At 52.4% G+C, this 14,234-nt stretch overlaps 1 long non-coding RNA gene across 1 annotated transcript in view; it reads right to left on the bottom strand.

Moving 5' to 3' along the window:
- The window catches only part of LOC131897312 (uncharacterized), a 42,819-nt gene that overhangs the window by 887 nt on the left and 27,698 nt on the right, over nt 1-14,234 (bottom strand). The window contains exon 2 of the long non-coding RNA XR_009375648.1: nt 2,029-2,103. This is a non-coding gene — a long non-coding RNA (uncharacterized LOC131897312). The remainder of the gene's footprint in view (nt 1-2,028; nt 2,104-14,234) is intronic.

Below are 14,234 nucleotides of genomic sequence, written 5' to 3'. Positions count from 1 at the left end.
TGTACCCTGTATCTCCTGCCAGAGTCAGGGTGCTCTCCCCACGGCTCCTGGGACCGAAAGGGAGACTCAAGGCTACTTGTCCAGGCTCTGGACCACAAGGTCATTGCCCACAGGCTCTTCTCCAGAAACCCCTGTTCGTCTTACCGGGAGCCTGAGCATCTGGTTCGTCCTATGACCAACACATAAGAAGTACAGCCCCAGACACAGACATCACAACTTCTGAAGGTGTGACTCAAAGATTCCAGGGCCTTGTGCAAGGTCACAGGGAACTAGAAGAACAGGACTCAGGGCTGTCCCAAGTCCAAGCCTCCATACTCTATCCAAGCCTTACTGCATACGAACAGCAGCTGCAGCTTCGGAGAAAGCAACCTGACCATGTGACCAGGCACTGGCTGTCCTCTAGGGCAAGGCACAAGCCCGAGCCCTGGGGAAACCCCAAGTGTTCAGAAGGCGAGGTCCTTGGCCTTGAATTATAGCAGAGAGGCAGAGCTGACACAACCATGTGCCAATGACCCTGGTCAAAGCCTCATCTCGGTGGAGCTTGCCCCAGCTGCATAGACAGACCGCTGAATGTCAAGGACCCCACCTGATGCCAGCGTGAGCTACCAGGAGATGACTTGTGTCGATGTACAGCAAGTGTTATAAGGTGGCCAGTCTGGCCCACACCCAGAGAGGTTCTAGAACCCTTCAGGGATGGTGCCTAGAGCCTTCTCATCTGACTTGGGCACATTTTGGAAGATGTACACCAAAGCAGCCTGAATAAAGCCTCTGCCTATCTAGAAAAAGGTACCTGAGGATGGGCCAGTAGTCTGCAGGGCTTGAGTGTCAAACCATATCCCTAACATCAGGAAAGGCAGAGTCATTCTCCAAAATAGAGCTCTACTTGGGCATGGTTCTCACACCTACAATGTGTTCGCCTAGACTGACAGTTCACCTACTTGTCTGAGTCCTCTTTGACTGATACCTTTGGGAGAGCAATAATGCATCACCAACTCTTTGGGGCTCAGCCTGTGGCCCATGAGAACCAATATGTGACTGAACTCACAGTTCAGCTCAGGCAAGTATCAGAGCCAACTCCCCACCTTCCTCCCTCCTCTTGGGGTCTTGGAACACCTCTACCATGAGCATCCCACCTCTGCAGTCCTGGTTCAAATCATCCTGGGATGCAGAGGACACAGCTCCCCCGCCAACAGTGACGCTGCACTCAGAGGGCAGGTCCGACTGGGGCTCTGACACCACCCTACATTCTTGGGCAGACAGCCAAGAGCTTCACCCACAGAGGAAGTGGCCTGTAACACAACAGCAAGGGCCGAACCGAGGCAGGAAGCTATTTTTATCTTCCCAGGGATCTGCAGCTGGGACCCCGGCAGCCACAGGGCATCCTGAGCTCGGAACTCATCTCTTTCCAGTCCTGTACCCTGTCATCCCTGACCTCCCCAGCCCTCTCCAGGGAGCTGAGAAAGTAGATCAGGCCGAATGGACACATCATCCTGCCATCTCCATGGGGCAAACTAATTAGTCACCAAATACTCCAAATGGGTAATTGCTACCTGGGTTAACAAAGGCAAACAGCAGTAAGAAAACAGCAGTGGCCCGTTCCTGAGAGCTCACACCTCAGGATGCACCGGAGGTGGGTGTCAGGTCCCTCCCCCACTGGTGGCCAGTGAAACTGAGGAGCAGGACACCCTGGGGCAGCCCCACACCGGGGTCAAACCCTCTACCATAGAGTCACCTTTTTCTCCTTTGGTACACAAGTATACACACGTGCACAAACATGTATACACACTTGCATGTATATTCATGCACACCACGCACCAATGCATCTGTGCGCATAGCTCACACATGCGCACACACCACACGAATAAGTTTGTGTATGCCATATATGCACATCACACATGCAGTCACCCACCTAACTCACTTACTAGTTACGTCTCAAGCACACACACCACAAACATCACACATACCACACACACACACACACACACACACACACACACACACACAGGTTCCAAGGAGAATAATGCTCACCCAGGATTTCCACAAAGCTGTTAAAGATTTCCCAGCTCTGATATGGGGTTTGTGTAACAAAAAGAACATGGTAGGCTATAGGGAGAAAGGGCAGGAAAGAAAGTAAACTGAAAAGAAAGAAGATGGGCATAGGAAGACTAGGAAAGATACCTGATCTCTGCCCTGCCCACCCCGGGCCCAAGGACTTCAAAGCGTCCCCAGAAAGTTCCTAAGCCCCAGCCCAGCCATTGCCTTGCTGTGTGACCTGAGACCAGCCACGTGGCTTCTCTGAGCCCGACACCTGCAAATACAAATAGTTGGGTTGTTCAGGGTGGCCATTTGAACAATTCTGAGGCCATGTCCCTTAAGAGGTTTCAGTTTGAATCTGTGGCCCCTGCCGCCACCACCCTGCCTAGCTAGCCCTGCTTCCATCCTCCCAACACTCATTCACTTAAATGAATGCCAATGACTCCTTTGCAGCAGGACACCGACACTCCCACCCCCACAGGGCAGCCTGAGTAACCGCCTCTGGCTGCAGCTCTCTGGAGGCATCCAAGGTTATCGGCAGCTTGGCCCAGAGAAATTCAACTACTGAAATGACCATCAACCCCACGTAGGAACCCCCGGAGCTGTGTCCAGATGCGCCACCCAGGTAGCGACTGCCCCTGCCGAGACTCTGACACAGAATGGGCCTCCCCACCTGTGCAGAGGGCTGCTTGGCACTTCTGCAGTGACAGAGGAGTAATTTCCCCAAACGTCTGAATCCTCACGTGTCACACTGAAACCCCCAGAGGACTATGTCTTGTGTGCTTTGTCTGGGCTTCCCCAGACACAGCTGGTAGAAATGAGCCAAAACATGCGCATGTTGTATAAACCTGACCCTATATGCATTAATACTGATACACTGCACTCAAGGATCTTGTTTGCATCAAAACAAAATCTGAAATGTGCCAGTTACTGACTAGGTGACCTCTGAGACACGACTAGAGGAAAAAAAAAAAAAAAAACTTTCCCCAACCCAGTATTGCTCTGGAGTGTTTGAAAAGGGACAGAGTAGAGAGGAAACACCCAAGATGACCCCTCGAGGCCTCCTGGGAGTGACTGAGAGCTGGGTGACAGCCAGAAGAAGCTGAGCCGGAGAAACATAGGGTTGGAGAAGAAGATGGCTGTGTCCTGCCACAAGGCCCACAGCCCTTCCCTCCAGGGCCAGGTCCCTTAGGAGGACCGTTGACTGTGTATCCTCAGCCCCCACAGCTGGGTATCTCCTCCCCTAGAGAGATCTTCATATGCCAGATGGGAAGAACAAACGCTGTAGCTGTAGCATTGGCCCCGAAAGCTGGTGAGACGGGGCTTGTAGGATTCCACAAGGGCCATTGTCCACATTCCGTCCCCTTTTCCTCGTAGGTGGCACAGAACACTTCCTCCCAGAAGCAAAATGGAATCAGGTCCTCACCCTTTCCCACCTCCCCACACTGGTCCCTTGAGGCACGCCGCCAGAGGAAGGGGTGGCCGACCCTACGCCTTTGTCACTCGCAGAAGCTTCTAATGACCCCATGGCACCTGACAACATCTGACGGGTAGTTGCAAAAGAATTCGATAAGCCCAGAACTAGGAGACAGCCTCCTTGGGGTGATCTTAAATGACCCCCCATGGGGTTTATGAAGTCAACTGATGAACCCCTTTACTTAAGGGATCAGAACTCAGATGGATCACAGGGGGACTCTGAAGGGTTGGTCCAAGGGTGCACAGGGCAGTGGACCTCATACATCCAACCGCAGTAGTGCCCACTAACCACTGCACACGGACCCGGGACCCCACAGCTGACTTCCGTAGACTGACAGATCAGTGACATCCAGATCAGTGACATCGGCCACACTTGGCTCAGTGTCCTCAGTCACAGCAAGCGGCTCCTTCCCCATGGCTGTGGGGGTGGAGAGCAGGGCTAAGTGCAGTCAGAGATCCGGTCGTGAAAGGATGGAGTGGTTGACACTGTCCACAGGTTGCCCCAGGTCTCGGGGGATGTCACGAAGGTCAGAATGAGCCCTATGACCCTATCCAGCCAGAACCCCCAAACTGGAAAAGAAGTTGTTCAGAACCACAATGGTCCATGGGAGCCTTGACGTTGCCCTCCGGGCCTCTTAGCCAGCCCCCACCTGCCCTCCTTCCCTATCTGGGCTTCCCAGGCTAACTAGGGAACACTCTTTGTCTTCCCCAGGCTGTACTTGGAAATTTGAGGTGTCCCCTCTGGCACATCAAAGACAGCATCTGTCCTGCCTGTGGAGAGTGGAGGTCCAGGCTCGGCAGGACACACTCCACGAAGCTGGCTTTCATGGGAGACGCACTGGCCTTCCAGCCCCCTGCCCCATGTTCACATCTCAGGTAGGTGCAATGGCTCCGCTGTGGCAGGCAGGTGGCAGCTGAGAACTGCAGCCTAGACGCATGCCCGCATGCCCCTTTCCCACTGCTCCAAGCCCTGCACCTCCAGGAGCTGCAGCCCGTGTGATTCCAGGTGAACGGGTTAACCACTTTAATTTTAGAAGCAACCTCAAACAATGGCGGAGCAGACACTGGCTGTGCATCTCACGACTCACATTCTCTACACACAGGGACAGCAATATTTTTAGGCCCTATTCAAGTAACCCGCCCCGCCTGCGGATGAAATATTAATTAAAGGTTACACTTTCAGCCCTCAGAAAATGATTACACAAGATAGCAATTATATTTTCTGTATATTAAAACTGCACCTTGCTGTGCGCAGAAATTAATAACTGCAAACCCAGTTGTTACAATGGCACCATCAAAGCTGGAAGGGGGTGTGCCCGAGAGGGGAGAACAGACCCACAAAGAAAGTGGGTGACTTCAAAGAGCAGAATCCCACATTCAGAGCTGGGACTGCTTCTCAAGGTCATTAGCGATTCAGGAGCGGCCCAGTTACAGAGCACACGGGGAAACAGAATTTAGAACAGGGTGCAGCTACCGCTTGGATTCTGGTGGCTACGCTGTCTGCAGCCTGGAATCCCAGGGGCAGCGAAGAAGTTCTTTGAGCCTCTTCCAGGGACTTTAAGACTCAAGATAACCAGCGATTAGGAGTTTGGAAGGCCAGCGATTCAGAGCTTCCTAGTTCTCCCACTCCGAGGGACAGAGGACAGCAGATAGTCGAGAAAGCAGCAACAATGCATCTGCCCTAGTCCAGCACCTGCCACACCCTCCTCCGGGAAGCAGGAATATTCTTATCTTCACTTTCTAAGTAAAAGCTGAGAGCCCAAAGCTTTAAATGACTTGCCCACTGTGACACAGGAAACGTCAGAATCAGGATCCAAACCAATTGTCCCCCAAGTCCATAAGTGCCAGGATGGTAAGTTTGCTCAGGGTGGCATCCCCACGAGCCACCGAGCATCATGACCAGCACTAGCGTATGAATGAATGAACGAACACCCGAATCAATCATCCGTGCTTGGGAGGTCAAACTCTACAAACCACCAAAGTAGATTTTTTTTTTTTTAATTGCTCTGACTTTTGATGAGTCTGGCATTCCAGGCGATAGGGCACGATGGGGAGGAGGTAGGTCGGGGAGGAACAGGCATGCCCTTTGCGTACATCAGACAGTTATCAGCACCACCCCCAGCCCATGGCCTCATAGTTTTCCCCTTAGAGACCTTGTCAAACACTTTCCACAAGACAGACTATGACCGGTGACATGCGTCATGAAACAATTATGGTCGATTTGATTCTGGGACAACGGGAAAAATCAGATACATTCTACAACGCTCCCTAGAGAAGCCCTTAGTGACCATATCAAATCTCACCCTGACCGTGAGCAGAGGTCCTGTGACCCTCTCTGCCCTTAAAGTCTGAGAATTAGTCACACAAGAGAACCTTTCTATCCCTTCATGGAAGACAAGCTTGCAAGTCACAAAGGGGGTGGACCCATGGGGGACTGTGTGGCTCTGCTGGTGTCTCCAAACACTGTGACCTAGAGGGACGGCGAAATGCAAGGGAGAATTTGCCTCCTAGAGACGGAAAGAGTGGGGCTGCCCTAAGGTCACCCAGCTAGGTCCCCTCTGGAGGAAGAGCAGAGTGCCCACCCCCGCTCCCAGGCCCAAGCCAGCTTCTAGGAAGACAGGGCCCAGCCTAGATGAATGGATTCTTCTGAGAACTCTGGTGGATGACCCTACAGCCGAGGCAATGCCCCGTGACCTGGAAGACAAGAGGGCTGGGAGGGGCCTACTGAGAGCCATCCAGGGAATCCAGTAGCTCCTAAGCAAAGGGTGCCGCTCAGACATAGTTCCTGGACACAGCCTGGCAGAGCACCAGATACCCACTGCCCTCACCACCCATGCAGATGAGGTAACTGTCTGTCAGCAGCCATCTGCCTCCCCAGTGTCCAGCACAGCCGACTCTCATCTAGGGGCTGGACGCGGACACAGAAAAGTTGGAAGCTGAGTGCAGGGACACATTAGAGTCGCAGGTACTTGGGAGGCTAGGACCCAAGAATCCCAAGTCCAGAAATCCAAAGCATTAAGACCCCATCTCAAAAACAAATTAAAGCCTCCCAGGCTTCACCCTTGAGGATCACGTGGCTTGCAGGGAGAACAGGCCCGTGAATAGTGGCTTCAGTGTACACTGAGCAGAAACCCAGGCCAACCAGTTTGTGGGAGACAGAGCTTGATCATTTTTCCTGGACCCCTTAACAGTGGCCTCCTCAGAGGGAATGTCCCTGAGGCACCTTCCAATCCAGTCCTACAGAACCGTTTTATCAGATTGCCCTCTGTGGTAAGGACAGCCTGACAGGAAGCCTGGATAACACCAAGGCCATGGGCACCGTGGGAAGGGACGGCGGAGGGAGGAAAGGGTTGGAGTACCTTGGCAGCCAGAGAGCAGCCACAGAACTGGGGCAGGGCGCTTGGCTCTGGGGCTGATTCAAGACTTAACAAGTATGTGGTGTGGGGCAGCAGGGGGATCCTTGCATTTTCACAGCCGGCCCAGGCCCCAGGGCCTCAACCCCTTGGGTGCTTGGCAGCAACTCTGCACCAGGCTGAAGACCTTTCCCCGTTGCGGCCATCACGTGACTAGAACCCCACAGAAGGTTCCAGACCCAGAGAGGTGGCCCTCTAGGGAATCTTTGAGTTTCACAGAAATTAAGCCTCTCACACGGGTCCATGGAGGGGACCGAGATGGAAGATCTGATGCACTGTGACTCTGCAACGGTTTCTTTAAACATTTCACGTCTTGCTTTTAAGTAGGGACACCAAACTGCCCAGATCAAGGCCCCCATGGTTCTCAAATCCTACCTCCTTCAGCAAAGGAGTCCCAAAGCCTCTTATTCTTCTGATTCCACATTCATTTGCTTGGCTCGGTCTCATTGGGCACACGAATCACAGAACCCAGTGAGCGGGCAGCTACCCTAAATGCCAAGGCCTGTTCCCCTCACCCCCAACATCCAGATGCCTCCCTACTAAGCTAAGGCCACTTCTGGGAGGTGGCAAAGCCTAAGGCATGGCAGCATGGGTGGAGGAGGAACAGGCAAGGTCAGAGTCACCACAGGCAGCTACAAGACGCTGGCCCAGGTTACGGCAACCCGGCAACTCCACTTTTAGCCCCAACAAAGGCTCCACTCCAGAGTTCTTTAGGAAGCCCTCCCAGAGTCACTCACGGGGCCTTTGTGACTTGCTTTAGGGTCAACCCCGAGTGGTGGGAAGACAGAAGTGATGACAGCCTCACAGAGAAGGGACTGGCAAGCTCCAGCTAAGAGACTCAAGCCAGGGCAGGGTTCCTGGCACCATGCCTTCCTGTCCCCATGCCTTACTGCCCCTGGGACTGGCCTCTCGCAGTGAGTGCTGCAGGTATCCAGCTGGGAACAGGTAATTCTGGTGCAGTCCAGGCCCTGACCAGGACCACAGGGGCTCAGACAGGGAGCGACTTGCAGGCTTCCAGAATAACACTGAATTCTAAGAGCTGCATGCTAAGAGCTGGGTCCTCCTTCCTCCTTCCAGCAAACTGAGACCACTTCCCAGGACACTGAGTATGTAGGAGACTGAGCAAGGACCAGCTGCTCCTCACAGCACTGAGATTAGGGAACAAGCCAATGGCCATCACAGATCTCAACAGTCCCCGGGACCTTGATCTGAGGACAGGGGCAGACACACGGGCACAGATTCTCGGAGAAGTTTGGCCAGAGATGTTCAGGCTCAGAGGCGGGTGCCCTGGGCTTCTTAAGGGACAGCAGACGACAGAAATAAACAGGCTTTGAGGTCATATCCAGCCCTGAGAACACACAAAGGTCACCATCCCTGGGGAACGAGCATTTTGCAGCCCAAGGTCTAAGAGAAAGGAAGCCACTGCCCCGCCCTTTCCCCAGTTGGGAGCTGGTACCCTCATTCCTACAGGAGAGAAACCACAAGACAGCCTAGCCAGGAGAGGTCAGGTTCTGCCAATCACCCGCTCTGAGGAAGGGACAAGTATCTTAGACAGTTACAATCCGACTTCCTAAACACCAACTAAGGCCCTGGGCCCTGCTAGGAGTGTGGGAAACAGACGCTCACAAGTGACAAGTGAAGAGTCTTTGTCAGGGTAGGACTCAAGGAAGGTAGTCCCCCGCGATGGCTAGGACCCAGAGCCACGGTTCCTGCATGTCTGGGGAAGGCACAGCAGGGGCCTGGCAGCACCCTGAGGCACTGGCACAGGTCTAGAGGAAGAGAAGACGGGGAGGGGGTGGCCATTTGCAGGTCTCCACACAGTCAGGCACAGGGGCTTCCAGGTGTGAATGTGTCACCCTGCCCTGGGTGTCCTCGTGGAAGCAGGCACCCAGCTTACACAGGCAGCCCTCCTGAAGCGTCTGTATGAGGAAGTTGGGGTCAGAGCTCCAGAAGGAAGTCCTTCTTGCTGAATTCCCCTTCCAGACACTGTAGGCAAAGAGGAACCCTTATTCACGGGCCACCTGCACCAGCACTTCCGGGTTGGGCTACAGAAACAGGTTGTCCTAGTTGGCCGCACGCAGGGTTCCTCTTCTGGGCCTCTGCACGAAGACTCAGGGAGGGTGCAGAGACTCCTTACAGGGTGGATTTCAGGGTGCACCCCACACGTTGCCCTTGTTAATGCCTCTGTGGCTTTCTCCATTTCCCCTAACCCCTCAGCACCTGTCATGTGTCCCTGGCTTACCCTTCCTCTGAAAACCAGACTCTCCAGACACACCCTTCCACTCCCAAGCTTTCCACGTGTGAAGAAACACCTGTCCTCTAGTGAGCAACCACACCACTTTCCATTTTGTTTTGGTTCTAGGGCTGGAACACTGGGACTGGGGCACGCTGAGAAAATACTTGACCAATAGGCTACACCCCTAAGCCTAAATCCCTCCTTTTTTGTTCAAGTCTACATCCTTGCTTAAGGCTTTTCATCACTCTTGAACCTTGATAGAAGTTTTCTCTCCTAGCGCCACCCAACCTCCAGAAGCCCAGCCCCCACCCTCCCTCTGTAGCCACCAAAGAAAGATTTCAACAGCTCCAGAGCCTTCAGGTATACCAATAACATAACACGCCAAGAGGTGATGGGCTGTACACTTTACATGAACAAACTATAAATTGCTGTGGGACGTCCTGTATGCTGTAAATATATGTTGCTATGATTAATTGATAAATAAAACTGATTGGCCAGTAGCCAGGCAGGAAGGATAATGTAGGCGGGACAAGGAGGAGGAGAATTCTGGGAAATGGAAGGCTGAGGCAGAGAGATGCTGCCAGCTGCCGCTATGAAAAGTGAGATGTAAAGATACCACCAGTAAGCCATGAGCCACGTGGCAACTTATAGACTAATAGATATGGGTTAATTTGAGATATAGGAACTAGATAGCAAAAAGCCTGAGCCATCAGGCCAAACAGTTTAAATAATATAAGTATCTGTGTGTTTATTTTATAAGTGGGCTGCAGGACTGCCGGGGTTTGGCGGGAGCTGGAGAGAAACTCTCCAGCTACAATGAATGGCTCCCACTAAACTGCTTTTGTGTTTTGTTTTGTTTTGTGTACAGTTTCATGTAGTCTATGTTGGCCTTTAATTTGATGTCATTGAGGGGTCTTGGGTTTCTAACCCTGTTGGCTCCACCTCCCAAGCGCTAAGGTAACAGGTCTGTTCTGTACCACACCTGGTTTTACACGCTACTACATGGAGCCCAGAGATTCATACACGCTAGGCAAGCATTCTACCAACCGAGCTCCATCCCCAGCCCCGTGAATTTCCTAAATGGAGACCATGGGAAGGCCTGGCTGCTGGGCTAGGAGGAGACAGTGAGTCCTCCGAAGGGCTGTGAAGAGTTTACCGCACCCAGAGGTGACACGTGGCTGCACCTGCCCTTTACAACAACCCTGCCAGGTTAATACACGCATATATATCTTTGCACTTCGTAAGAAGCAGGGTGGCCAGAAAAGCAAAGTCACTTTCTCATGCAATCTTTTGCCAAGGCAGAAGTCAAACCCTAGATGGTATGACAGATCATGAACTCATTGAGGGGCAACAAGCTGTACAAAAAAAAAAAAAAAAAAAACACCAAAACTGAGAACTCTGTGTTTCACTGTGATAGTTAGGGGGCAGTGAGAGGCACCTACAGCCACACCTGCAGGCAGGGGACCGCCCTGTGGGTGGTAGATGAGCATCCAGGTAGCCTTGGGAATTGTAACTCCCCTGATCTGTTTGGGACCTGAGAGACTGAACAGGTCTCTGGAGCAGAAGCAGGAGCGTGCTGGGAGAAGTGTGGTGGTGTTGCAGACCCGTGAAAGCTTGGGTTTTCTGGGGCCTTTTACATTTTGCTTTAAGATCCTTTTTTAATATCGTTATTCAAACCACTAACAACGTCTGAACTTCCCACCTCAAAGTTGACTGTAAGTCACCTCATGGTGATGCAGCTATGAGTGAATTAAGAGATCTTGACATTTGAGGAGTCATCCTGTTCTGACAGTGAAGAAAGGTCACTGTGTGAAGGGTACCCTATGAGCCACTAACAGCCCGGCTCCTGAGTGTGTGTGGAATAACACTCACAACAATGCCCACCAGCTTGAATTACTACTCACAGATGTCTGTCAAGTAGCCACACCCCTCCTTTGACACAGTCTCAGTCATCACCAGCACGAAGTCAAACCTTCAGCTCACCATAGAAGAAGGCCCTGCTCAGATGAGTCCCACTATCTCTTCCTAAGGACAAACTCACACTTGACCTTGAGCAAAGGGAGCCTGGGGCCCACGGTGCTGAAGAACCACAAGTAGATATCTAGGAATGGACCCTAGACCTGGAACCAGAAGCCAGAGCCTGAGCACGCAGCACAGAGGCCTCCAGTTGGCTCCTTGCATGCTCACAGCTGCCTGAGGGGATGAGGGCTGTGGAGGTCGTGGTGGAGAAGGAACTAGAGACCCTAGTGTCCAGCAGGACCCTGTTTGAGTGGATGGGGAGAGAGGAAGAGCATATGTGACCCTCTGAACAGATAGAAGAGTCCTGGGAGGGCCCAGCAGGGAGGTAGCTTGGTGCATTCCCATGCCAGAAGCCAGAACAGTTTTGATTAATCTGGGTATAGGCAACATGTGAATTCAAACTATGAGGCAACCCTGTGTGGGACAGGCTTGCTACCAAGCCCAAAAGCTGGAGTTCGGAGACTCAGAAACCTTCCAAGTCTACACAGGAAAAAATAAGATCTGAGAAAATCTTGAGTTTAGGACCTGCTGTGAGAACTTCATGAGGTTAAGGGAGGGCTTTGCGTGGGAGTTTGAAGGCCCTTGGCCTCCCTAGGACTCATGTCCCCACAGAACAGTCACCTCCCCAGCCAAGAGGGCAGGATTGTGCACAGGGAACCTCACTCGCCTGCAACTTTCTAAGAACCTGACATAGTGCAAACTACAGCCCCCAAACAGGGCCAGCATTCTACCTCAAGTCCTGGACGTCCAAGTGAGCACCCGGCCGTGATACCACTCCCTCTCTGACATGTCTCCCTTAAGCCACCTGAAGAGGCCTCCTGACTGCAGTGGACAGGCCTTTGACTAAGAGGACTACAGCTCTATGCCCAGTCCCTCGGGGTCTAGGTACAGCCAGGTGGAGCCCCTGTACCCTTTGTTCCCATCTAGACAGGGCGTCCATCCTGAGCTATGGTTTCTCTTTTCTTTCTCTTCTCTCTAATAGTGACCCCGTCCTTGCATTAAAAGCACCAGTAATAAATACCAATTCAATGATGAGCAGAGTAAGCTGTGTTCAATATCAGCAGGTATGCAAATATCACTGGGAAACCCATTATTTTGTCTGCTGAACTATAAAGGAATTAAAACCAAAAATAAATATGAGCCAAGTACTCTGCACTGAATGCCCTGCCCCCTCCCCCGCCCTCCTGCAGTGCCCAGTATGGTTTGGCAAACCATCAAGTCAGATCCTGCAGATCTGGAAGCTAGGCCTCGGGGGTTGGAGGGGGCTGAGGGGTGAGGGGTTGGGAGGGGTGGGGGGTGAGAGGGGTCGCAGCACGGGAAAGCTACTGAGTAAGCAACAGAGTCCAATTAGGGGGCAGGTCTGCTGGACTGTGCTTTGTCCCAGAGCCCACTCAAAGCAGCCCACACAGCCCTTCTCTGCTCAAGCGCCACAGAGAATAGACACTTCTGCTTCTGCGGGAGGACTACGGGAGGACTACGGGAGGACTGCGGGAGGACTGCAGGAGGACTCCCAGCAAAGAATCTCACAAGCAAGCACTGTTCCAGAATAGGACTGGAAGTTGCCGCCAGGCTGGCTGGATCCCTTTCTCTCAAAGCCAGGTCCCTGGTTCTTTAACTGAACAACCTGTGGTTCTGTGCTCCGGCTGTCCAGGGGGACCTGCAGGGCCACTTCTCGGTGGTCCCTCTCCACAGGATGCACGAAGGCACAGAGAACTCACGAGCTGTCATCCAGCACTGAGAAGCGATGTCGGGATCTGAGCCCAGGCCATACATGTAGCTCCAAGGTCTACTCCACCATGACATTTGTCACCTGGTGCAACAGATCTTAGTCACCATCTGGATCCCCACAGACCCTACTCACCTTCCTCCCTCCACACTGCACACCGAGCTGGGCCATGCTGCCTCTGGGAGCCCCAGGCAAAAGAAATCAGCAACAGAGGTGTGGCGTGACGACAGCCTGACCTCTGTCTTCCTTAAAGACAGCCAGGAAGAACATCCTTGAGGCAGAGATGAACTCCTCACCTCCTGATTCATAGGCTCTGGGAGATAATTTTGAAATACAGCCCTCTCATGGCTTCCTGGGTCATTAGGACTCATGACCCCGCAAGAAGCCAGTGATAAGTGAACAGAAGAGACAACTCCACTGGTGTGTTCCCGCCCACTAACGCCAGTGGGCCTCAGAGGACACAGAGGTATCAACAGCCCGGAAGGGCACAGCAGGAAGGTGCTGGGCACCAAGAGCAGACTCCATGCAATGGAGTATCCAAATATTGCCAAGAAGTCCCAGCAGCGGGGAACCATGGGATTGAAGTCATGTAACCGAGCACTGAGCAAGAGCCGGTGCCCTTACAGAGGCCCTCTGATAGCATTTAACATTTACAACCCTCCCCCTCCTCTTTCCCCACCCTGTCTTGTGACAGTTATAACAATCTATCCTAAGTCTCGAGCTGTCTTCACACCCCCTTTTTGGAAGGTTCCGGAGGGAGGTGCCGCGTGTGCTCTGTAAGGTGGCAAGCCTAGGAGGACGTTACCTCAATAAAGTAACAATGGCTGTTGCTTACAACGCATCTTGCTGTTCAGGAGTGTCCTTTCTTCCAGACTGAGGCTAATTCTCACAAATATTTTTGGTTGATCAGCTGTCCTTTCTGAATAAACACTTTCTGCTCTGTTTTTATGGTGGCTAACAGTTTGTGGAAGCATTTTTCACAACCTTTAGCCGATGGTTGAAATATAATGTAAGTGATGAACAAAATGGACCAAATTGAGGTGTCCACCCTGTTGAGCCCAACAGCCTGTAAGGGGTTAGGTTTTGACTCGGGCTGAGGGGTAGGGGGTGGGCAGGGGGAGGTTGCCTTTGAGCACCAAAGTCTGACACGCTCTTCATGACCAAGTTTAATCACAAGTGTTTATATGATCTCAAATTCCTTACCTGTGCCTTCACACCTCCATAGACCTTCCAGAAGAGACCTCCATCCACAGCTCTCCATTGCCTGTCCGGAAATCTCCTGTCTACACAGATAAAGACAAATGTCTTTCTGCAAACCTTGCCATATACC

Source organism: Peromyscus eremicus, chromosome 22 (genome assembly GCF_949786415.1).
Source record: "Peromyscus eremicus chromosome 22, PerEre_H2_v1, whole genome shotgun sequence".
NCBI classification, from domain to species: domain Eukaryota; kingdom Metazoa; phylum Chordata; class Mammalia; order Rodentia; family Cricetidae; genus Peromyscus; species Peromyscus eremicus.
The sequence above is the reverse complement of the archived record's forward strand: the minus strand, read 5'-3'. Positions and strand labels throughout refer to the sequence as shown.